At 40.7% G+C, this 10,818-nt stretch overlaps 1 long non-coding RNA gene across 2 annotated transcripts; it reads left to right on the top strand.

Annotated features, from left to right (window-relative positions):
- Positions 1-5,254: 5,254 nt before the first annotated feature.
- On the top strand, positions 5,255-9,182 carry LOC134518560 (uncharacterized). 2 transcript variants are annotated; one of them, XR_010071995.1, is made up of 4 exons: positions 5,255-5,357; positions 5,470-5,692; positions 6,893-7,075; positions 7,987-9,182. It is a non-coding gene; the product is annotated as an uncharacterized LOC134518560 (long non-coding RNA). The 2 variants fall into 2 exon arrangements; XR_010071994.1 differs by lacking the exon at positions 5,255-5,357 and having other exon boundaries at positions 5,439-5,692.
- The last annotated feature ends 1,636 nt before the right edge of the window (positions 9,183-10,818 follow it).

Genomic DNA, 10,818 nt, shown 5'->3' with positions numbered 1-10,818 from the left:
CCTAGTAGTTGTTCATTTTGCTTTCCTATGACTCTGTTTCCATGCTAAATGTCAGAGACCCAAAGATTTGACATCAGGGTATGTTGTGCCAACAGTGACTACAGGACACAACAAAGACAAATTCTTTTCTCTTCATCTGCACTCTACTTCATGAATTAGGTACAGACCAGAGTACTGACATGGGTTGATGGATATTACATAGCTTTTAAGTACTGCAGCAGACCTGATCGTGATCTGCACCCAGGTTCTCATGTGACAGAAAGGGTCATGCACAAATATGACTTGATGCCACCTTTGTAGTTCCTTGATCCTGGAGTTAAGTGGCTTAATCATCAACGGCACAACTTTGCTGCTGCCTAGCAGTTTCAAGAGAGCTAGGGCAGCTGAGGATTTTGGCAATGTCTTAACGTCTCTAACTAAATCCCTTATTCTTTGGGGAGGAGACTCAGGAGCTCCTATCTTGATTTTATAGCACTTTACTCAGGGATTTCCAAATACTGAAGGTATCCCTTAGGAATCAACCAACCTTGAAGGACAAATGTAACTAGACCTGTAATTTCTTATTCCTGCAGTAAGGTAAAAGCAGCACAGTAGAGCTAAGGATCTGCTTCACAGTGATTTGATAGGGTCAACATTTCCATGTTTGTTAGAGCACCTCTGCACTCACTTTCTGGAGCTAATATTGCAGTAGGTCGGTCTTAAGATTTAAATGGGGTGTGGGTTGAAGCTTGCTAAATACATTTTGGAAGCACACCCTGAGGATCTGGGCGGGCACGGAGGAAAACGAAGAGATACTGCCTTGCAGAGTCTGCCACTAGCAAAAGCTCTGCAGGATCCAGCTGACACACCTTCCGCCAGACTGAGGCTGACAGACCTGATGTTCAGAAACACTCTCAAACCCAGCTAAAGTCATCAACAGCTGCAGGTGTGCTGAAAAAACCCTGGCTGCACAGAGTAGATGTTTCCTGAAAAACAGCATTGGCAGGAGGAATTCAACTTCTAATTGGGAAATAAATTACAGTGCAACTATTTCCCCTCAAGTCTGTGGCACAGCACCTTAACAACCTGTGGTCACAGCCCCTAAGGCTTTCCTTTCCTTGGTCAGCTGTCTATCCACACTATTATTTATTCTGTTTCATTCAAGAAGAGTAAACACAGTCTCAGGATTCTGAAAGAGGAAAAAGGCACACAGCATTCACAAACTGTGTGCCTGCATATGTGTGTATAGGGCTGTAAGAGTGGAGTACTGAAAATTTTTTTTCCTCTTTTGTATGTTAGCTGAAGTTAACTGATTTATTGAAAGTCACACAGAGCAGGACATAAAAACACTGGCCTAGGATTCAGAAAACTTGGGGTTTAACTAAATGGTCACCATCACTCAAATACAGAGAAACCAGAGTTTTTGTGGCTCACTTGTGCAGGAGATCTGACAGCAAACAGCAAGTCTGTGATAAATCTGGCAAAACTAATTAGAAGTTAGTCAGCAGACAACTCTGCAGTAGAAAGATCTGGTTTTGTCTTAATCCTATGATATGCTGTTACTGTGACAGCTCACTAGAAGAAGCCCTGCTACCATCTTTGGCAGCCCCGGTAACCCTACCCCAAAGAGGATCAGCCCAAAAGGTTTTCCATAATTCATCAAATCCATGAGCACAAAGGGCAACCTCAATTATTTAATGCAAGGGACACTCATGAAAAAGCAAAATCAAGGCTTCAGCCTGTCAACTATAAGACAAGGTACATGGTACATCCTATATGGAATTTGCAATGAAACAGCTAGTTTGGGTTTTGGTTTTTTTTTTTTTAATTGTTGAACAAGATTGAGATTGACTTTGGCACATAAAGGGTCAACACTCCCCCATGGTCTACAAGCGAACTTCAGAAGCAGTGTACTCGAGCTTAGTGCCCTCCAGAGCATGGCCTCCCTGCTAAAGTTTGTCAATAATTAAACAAACTATCTGTCCAGTGGTAACTGGACCAATACGACCACTTAATATTATGTTCCTATTTCACATACAAACATGCAAACCCAGGCCACCAACTGGCAGCAATGTTTAGCTATTATTAATCTGACCAGGCCAGAAAAAACAATCAAATCCCTCTTATGAGAACACTGACTTCCATACAATTTCTTAAAGCAGTCTTATTTTCTGGGTTATTTCTCATTAGCCTACAAGGTGTTTGTAAAATGATTCATGCACAAAGCAGTTAACTACAAAATACTCAAGAAAAAAATCTTGCAAATTCATTTGGAAGCTTTGACAGTTGCCTCACGGATGTTTTTATTTCTTGATAATGTCAGCTTATTATCTAGGCTCCAGAAATATCCAAAGACCTCATCCCCATTGTCCTAAGCACTATATAAACACATAATGAATCAACAAGACTTTCTTTTCAGAGCTTATAAATGAAATTGCAATCTTCACTGAACATCATGAGATATTTAAAGGCATATGCCAAAGCTTGATGTTATTTGTAGGTAAAACATTAGGAGGAGCCTCGAATATTTCAGCACTATCACAATCATGTAGCTTCGAGTGAACAGCAAGAGCAGTGTTTAAATCACAGGAAGCAATTTGGCTAGTCGTAATGATCTCAGATACCAAATATTCTGCACAAAATACTTTGTATCCCAGCAACCCCCAAATTGCTGTTAAAATCTTAATCCTACAGCTTTACATATGATATGAAAATTTGACCTCTTATACAAGTGCAAGTGCATACTAATAACACCAGCTGAATAGTTTGAAAAGTGCAACAAAATTCAACCTATTCATATTCAGAAATGAACATTTTTAATGTTACTAATTAAGAGCATTTTGAAAAACATGCATGTGCACTGTATGGTCATGAATGACTGGGCACACACATAGACACAAATATTTTTCAGTTCTAGCATTTGCATGAGCCTTAAGCTAGCTCTATCACGTCTTACATAGTAACGATATCTGCAGAGATAAAGAGTGAACCTTTGCAAAGAGAAAGCCTTTAATCAGTGTTCTAATCAGAGTCTGAACTAATGAGGAAATTCTCAGTGCAATCAAGATAGCTCTTGCTTAACTGCATCTGACATTTTGGAATAGATTAGGTTCTAATGGTCTATGGCAGAGCTTTCTCTTTAGAATCCTTGGGATGTCATTAATAAATATTGGCCATCGTATAGGGACTCCACACCTCTGTAGTTGAGACAAAACATCTTATAGGAAATCACTGCCTACTGTGTCATGAACCACATCAGTGAAGCCAGGCGCAACATCCATCAAAGATTAAAAGAGCAGAAAACGAACACTGCTGTGACCAAACACTTGAAATCATGTGCCGACTGCCACAAACAATTAGAATTCAGCAGGGGTATTCTCAGGCATTCACAAATCATGACTGCAGGAGACCTCAGGAAATGGGGCCACGATTAACCCATCCTGCTGTCCCCAGCCATAACAACAGGCTGTTATACGGAAGAAGCTGCAAGCTTTCTCCTCACAAAAAAAGAGACTCTTTTCCTAAAATCTCACCTTCCGATCAGGATGTGAAGAATAGTCTGTTATACATGGCAACTTAAAGTTACAGAGAGCAGGAAATCTGAGCTTAATTCTCCATTTTTTGAGCAAGGAGGGAGATCTGCTTTAGAGTTCTCATTTGGCAGCAAGGGGAACAGCTCAAAGGCTGCAGGCTTGGGGTCTCAAAGGAAGGCAGCTGCTCTTGTCCCCCACTGTCTAGCGACAATCTCAATGCATCTTTACAGAGCGCTGATAGCCTCCATCAGTTATGGCCCATCTTGTCCTCATGCAGAAAGCAGATCACTACAGGAAGACAGGCTGGACAAGACATTTACTGATTCTGGGTGGGTAAAGGAGAATGAAAAGCCTTTCTAAGCACCAGAGCATTGAAAAATTGTACAAACTGTAGAATAAAATTCTTAGGTTTGAATAATAATTGGCTCACAAAAAACCCAAACCAAACTAAACAAAAAAACCCAAACATACCAAGGCCAAGCTATTTAGACTATTATGTCCATAGACACACAAAAATTATGGAAAGGCACCTCTTTTTTACTGCTTTTTATTGTAAAAAGGGTCAGTTGAATGTAGTCCTATATTCTCGGGTCCTCTGTAAGACTCCCTGAGATAGCCTGAGAACTGAAATGGTAATTTTCTCACCTGCTGTTTTAAAAGGACATAGCATTGGATTTTCACCAAAACAAAAACCCAAAAGGGCTGGAAGGGCTGGCTCTGCTGGCTAGCACAGCCCCACTGCCTCTCGAGTACCTGCACTGGCTCTAGCATTTATCCGGACACCACAACCTCCGGTGCCCCCACCCAAACATCTTTCTGGTGGCTTCTTTACAGCCTCGTTCATGTAGGCCCTCGTGCAGTGCCCCAGTAGCTGTAGCTGGATGTAGAGCTGTGCAAGACAGGAGCTTGCAGAGGAAGGAGTTTTGATCGGTCTTTGGAAGTTTTATCTTTTTTAATGTAAGTTCAGGCTTCCCGATACTCTCACATGCAGACACATTCATTGGCAAAGGCCTGACATGCTGCCTGACTCCACCTCGAGCTGAGAGCACCCAGTACCTGAAAGTCAAGTCTTGCACCTTTTAAGAGGGCTCTCAGGGCTGGACAGGCTCAAAAGCAATAACCACCATTGATGTCAGTGCAAGTTTTCAACTGCATGGCATCAACCAGTTGTCTGCAATGGCTATCACTAGAAGAAATGACTGAATGCTGAGGAGAAATATATACAGAGATGTAGGAAAAGAATAATTAAATGCAGTAATTGGATGTAGTGCAAAGGAAAATGGACAGGCTTCAACATGCCTCCTATAACGTGAAACACTTGGGCAAGTACAGGGTGGCCTGTTGTGAGAACTGCCAATAAATACATTCCATGAATCTACACAAACTAGAAGATGACTAACTGGCAGACATGATTATAGTTTTATAGAATTTACAGTTTATGGAGATAAGTACTTTGTAGAGCTGTTATTCCTACAGTTCATTTATTTCTCTTCTAGTAGAGCATTTGATTTTCTATTTATGTCCTTTCAATTCTTTACAAGCCTGCTCACTGGGACATAGGGAACCCAAATCTTTCCAGGCTATGAAGAGTAACAGGTCTTCCAGGTTAGTATTTCATGAGCCACAGGAGTGACATGAGAGACACTCGCCCTAATCAGGGAACAAGTATGATACATTGCAGAGTACTTGAGATAAGGCACCAAGACCTCACTAACTCATTTTCAGTCCTCACACTGCACAGCACTGTGACTTGCTCTAATCATTGGCAACACACTGCACAGAGGCAGACCCTGGGATAAGGGCCAAAAACAGAGGAGGTGGCCAAAATCAGAATAGACTAAAAAGGTAACTGACCTTGATCATTGTTCTGTTAAATTCTTACTGGCTTAGCTGCTTACCTGTAGGCATCTTCGTAAGAACATTCTGAGTTATTGATTAGAGCTTGTTAACTCATCAGCAGCAGGGAAATGGAACAGACACAAACACTGAAGTCCTCCTACACGTATTACTGCTACAGAAGGATCACAAAGGAACACCTTGGCACCTATACCTCCGCTTCCTGAACAAATGTGACAACCAGATTGATTGACCAATTTGCCCAGGCTGTTCATCCAAGAGATACCTCTTCAGACTCTCCTAAACCTGGGATCTTGGCATAATAGACAGGTTCCAATGTGCAGGTCAGTGGCATTTAAAGTTAAATTAAAAAAATAATTAAAATTGTCTTTCTTAAAATAATTTTTTATACTTAAGAATAATGCAAGTGTTTCTGAAGTTATTACTTGGGGGGGAGGGATGTTGAAAAGAATCTGCTGCATTATATAGAGGGAGTCAGAAAAGGAGAATGAACATTCATGCACACGTTCCTTCCTAGCCGATTAGAAGGAAATTAGAGTAAACATTCTTCTCAGCAGGATTCACAGGACCTGGAGTCCAAACCAAGTTCCATTCAAAAAAGTGAACAGATACCAGCAGACAGGAGTTTAATCAGACCTCAGATTATTCTTAATATCAATATACAATGTGATAGTACTGCATAATTGAGCCTCGTAAAATAATTTTACTGCATGTGAGACAGGAAAGGGACACAAATTTGGGACTTTCCAATTCATAAGCTCTCCCTTCTGTGCTCTCCAGATGTAGCAAATGAAGACACAGCAAGACATAAGGACTTGTATTCTGAACAAATCTGTGTTCCCCAGATTTGGCATATAAATTTTGTCTCAAAGCTATAGTGGATAGCCACAAAGCTTAGGTTTATGACAAAATTATAAACTTCTAAGCTATGCAGATAAAGTATTTTGTTTGAAGACAGCCTCCAACTGGAACCTCACTTTATATCATCTTCCCCAGTTCAGTGCCTAAACCAGTTTTTGTTAAGCTTTCCAATGGGTACACATTCATGTAATTTCAACTCCAGTGACACAGCTGAGCATGAACAGCTCTGCAACAGATACATTTCTGCTTTTACTGGGAGTGATCACAATAGTTTTAACAGTGTTTTGAATGAAACAAGTATATTAAAGAAAGAGCTGTATTAAGTACTTTCACTTTGTCAGATAGTTTAACAAAAACCTGTTTTTTCAGTCTATTGGGATATTTTCTTTTTCTTCCCTTCACATTTTTAGCAACAAAACGAAAAAAGAAAAATGGGTGGGGAGGGGGGGGTTACAGTTTATTCTCTTTCAATGTCTGAGGGACTGGAATAGACCGAGGTCTTCAAAGTTCCATTAATCCCCCAACAATCTGTAAACACATACACTTTTATTTATACATTAACAACTCATTTTCTTCTCCCACGCAATCATTTCTCATCAATTATTGCCAACATGATTAACATTTTCTGTTCTCCAGCCTGAAACCATATATCTCTTTCCTAGCAATCTATCCATTTCAGAGTGTATCAGGAATCCACTACTGCTTCAGGAATATTCCAGAATTTATGGGAATCCACTACAGGACTTGTCTGCTGTTCCTGAAAAATATCACTTTCTGCTTGTGCCACCATCTTTCTGCAATGAACTAAGTCAACAACTCAAAAATCTTTCAACAGAAAACATGATGTAAGTCTATTTAATCATAAAGAGAACGGAGAAAATAAATAGGCAGTTTATTTGCCATTTCTCTAGAACATGAAAGTGTTGTGGGACATTATACATTATTGTTAGGCAGATTGGAGAGGGCTGTTTTGTTGTTGGGGTTTTTTGTTGGTGGTTTGGTTGTGGTTTTGTTTGTGGGGTTTTTTTGTTTGGGTTTTTTTGGTGTTTTTTTGTTTTTGTCCTGTCCCCCCCCCCCCTCCACTGCACAGGTTAGCTGTGGAACTCATTGCCACAAGATATGGAACCTCGAAATGCACTATTCGAAAAAAAAAAAAAAAAAAAAAAGATAAATCCATGGAAGAAAAAACCACCAAAACTCTAAATCAAGGACTATTAAACCTACAGACGTGCTCAGCTGCTCCTTGCCAAGCACTGGGAGAATATCGTAGGAAAGCAGTTAATATATTTCTCTCATTCCCTCCTAAGCATCCATTACTGACCACAGAGACAAAATGTTAGGCTGAAAGGACCTCTGGTCTGCCCCAAGCAAGGCCGTTCCTAACCAAGCAGATGCCCCAATCCTAGCTGAAGCTGGAGGCTTCTCTTAACAGGGAAGCTGGCCTGCAGCAATAGTGCAAACCTGCTGAAATTCAGAGACTGTGTTCCAAGCCAAGGATTTCTTATATGCTGTTGAAGTAATGGAAAGGCCATATAAGCTAGAGAGTGTGAGGAAAATTCCCAGTACAATGTGCCTCTCCCTACATCTGCCTCAGGCTTTTAAAACTCATTTCCATAGTAATTTCCTTCTCAACTTGACATTGCTTTGCTCCTAGTTCAATGAATACCTCCCCTGTTTGGTGAAATTCCTGCTAGGATACAGGATGTGAGTGTTTAATACAGTTTGCATTCAAATTACTTTTCTATGCCTTCTTCAGGATACATAGTTTTAAATTCCAAAGTACTGGTCAACACCTTAAAGAAAAACAAAATCGCTGAAGCAAAACGCCGCTTCCTGGAATACAGCATGAATTCTCAACTTGATTATAACTTAACCTGTGCTCATGCACATTCAGAGAGTAAACAAGAAGCTTGCCATGCACTGCACAAGAATCAAATCTCAGCTGCCGTCCTTGAGCGCAGACTGCTGAAGCCCAGCCATATCAACTTCTTCATGAATACATAAACCAGCATCATTAATTTGTCAACAAATGCATCAGGATGGATAGAAATTCTTGCAGCCAAACCCACAACCTACTATTTTACAAGGCAGCATAGCTCTCAGTGTTGGACAGGGATGTAAACCCACAACTTTTCAACCTAAAAAAAAATTAGACTTGCTCTGATCTCCCATAGATGCTGCACTTCTGCTTCAGACCTCAAATTTCTGTCTTGTAGAAGAGAGTTTGTTTCTAAAGCAGCCTGAGGACAGAGAAAAGCTTGCAAAAAACTATGGAAGCCAAGAAACACCTGGCAGGAGGTACCTGTTTGGGCATTAGTCAGAGAATGGAGACTGGGGTCTGCAAAGGACACTGCCTGGAGCCAAACTGCCTCCTGTTCAAGAGTCCTTCAGCAACCTGAACTCCTTGTTCACTGCTCCACTTTGCTGCCACTCAGTCACATCCTGGCCTGCAGCTCTGAGTCCTCTCAGGCAGCCCCAGGACTTGTAATGAATGGGCACAATGGGGTTGTCTTACAGCAAAAATTGTGCCAGCATGTACTCTGGCTTCAGCACAAAACAGATGGCAGTCACATTGCTCAGCATACACTGAAAGGTGTTTAGAGACTACAAACATCCAAAATCTTAAAAGAAAATAAAATGTTTGGGGCTCAGTGACTCTGCTGAGATGATGCAGAGAATGTAAGTGAAATTTATGATGTTCTTGTCTTAAAATCTGTTTCTCAAAACTGTAGTATTATTTTCCTAAGTAGTGTTGTGTTCATTATTCGCTAGGATTGGAATAATACACCTGCTTATAAATAACGTACTGAAAACAGTTCTAAAGACTTCATAGAAGAAAAATATCTTGCACCAACGTACCCATTAAAGTGTCACCTTTTAGGGGATCTCAATCTATTACATTGAAGTCAATGGAAGTGCTGTCAAGTGTGTCTTGAGACCAAGCACAATTCCTTGGCTAAATGGTATATAAACTGCAAAGAAAAAAGGGTTAAAAAAAAAAAAAGGGGGTGGGGGGTGGGGGTGTTTATCCATTTAAGCACTCAAGCTAGAAACAAAGAATAGGAAAACTTAAAACTTATTCCCTCTCTTACCCTTTGTGACTTCTGTGCTATTCATTTGATTCCTGGAAGAGTTGATTCAGCTCACTAAACCAGCAAAAAATCATCCCAGTCAAGAAACAAACATGTGAATAGAACTCAGACTGAAAAAAAAAAACCCACTCAAAACCTGTAAAAGATCAGTTTGACTGGAAACTGGGTTTTGGGCTAAGCACAACTCTTGAGAGTGTCTGCTTTCTGCAGATCATTTCAGGTTTGTCAAAAATTAAGACTGTCTTCAAGTCAAATGACAGAAATTCAAAGAAAACATGGAAATCAACCCCAGGAGGGATAGAATAGCAAATTGTTCTGACCAGTGCTTCTGTGAAAGTTTTCCTTCTCTTGTCTCCTAGACCACACAGCTGAAAGGTCTCCAGGTTGCAAAGGCTGCTATGGCAGAGCACAGGCACAGGAACGAGTAGAACTACATAGAAAATCCAAGGGACACTGAAACTCTAAACAAACCCACACAGGACTTTGTTAGGAACATCACTTTCAACATCTCATCTTCTGAGTGAGAAATCCCATTCCACTTTCTATGGAACCTATTTCCCTGAAAGAAAGAAGCCCCACAATGATAAGAAATATGTTTGTGATTTTTTTCCATGCCCCATAGCAGACATATTTGTACTGAACTTGATGGATTCCTGAAGAATGACAAGGCTTATAAACACGTAGCATATAAGGAAGCATTGATTTGCTGGGCATCACTGGTACTGTTGGCTGTGGCTACAGGGCACAGGGAATGTCTCAAGTCAAGTATACGCAACCTAATCGTTATGGCTGCGTGGGGCAATGCTCCGTAGGAAGGAAGCTCTGTTGCAATGCAACACATTTAAAAGTGTCATGAGGAAATATTCCTCCTCCACAGGGGCATCAGGAGTGCAGTGCCTTTTTTCCATGATAGATTCAGTGGCAGGATGTCTCCCCATTGGAGGCACAGACCTGTTTTTATCTGCCATTCTTCTTTATGCCATCTCCCATTCTTTCATAGCTAAACAAGGATACACAAAAAGCCAGGATGTTAAAGTAAAAGGACTTAATGAAAACAGGGGTTTTTTTCCCTCCTATCCCATCGGCCACAGGCTCAGAACAAGATGTGGTAATGGAGAAACATAGAAAGGTCATTTTTTTGGTTTGTGTGTGTGTGGTTTGGGGTTTTTTTGTTGTTGGTGGTGGTGGTGGTGTGGATGTTGTTGGGTTTGTTTTTTTTAAATGCTTCTGTATTTGGAATAGCTTATAAAATAGACTCAGAGTCATAACTTAAGCATGTGCAGAACTGAGAGAAACCAGTGGTCCATCTGGTCCAGGATCTTGTCTCTGACAGTGAATAGTATTTGACACTTCCCAGGAAGGGGCCAAAAGTGAACAAAATAAGAAATTATGACTGCTTAGTTAGTGGACTGCCTGTCCTTAAGGTAAAGGTCGTTCTTGAAAACCACTAGTCAGAGACTGGCCTCTGAAATCAGGGTCCCAGAATTAAAATATAT

Source organism: Chroicocephalus ridibundus, chromosome 7 (genome assembly GCF_963924245.1).
Source record: "Chroicocephalus ridibundus chromosome 7, bChrRid1.1, whole genome shotgun sequence".
Taxonomy (NCBI): Eukaryota; Metazoa; Chordata; class Aves; order Charadriiformes; family Laridae; genus Chroicocephalus; species Chroicocephalus ridibundus.
This window is presented reverse-complemented; position numbering and strand designations above follow the sequence as displayed.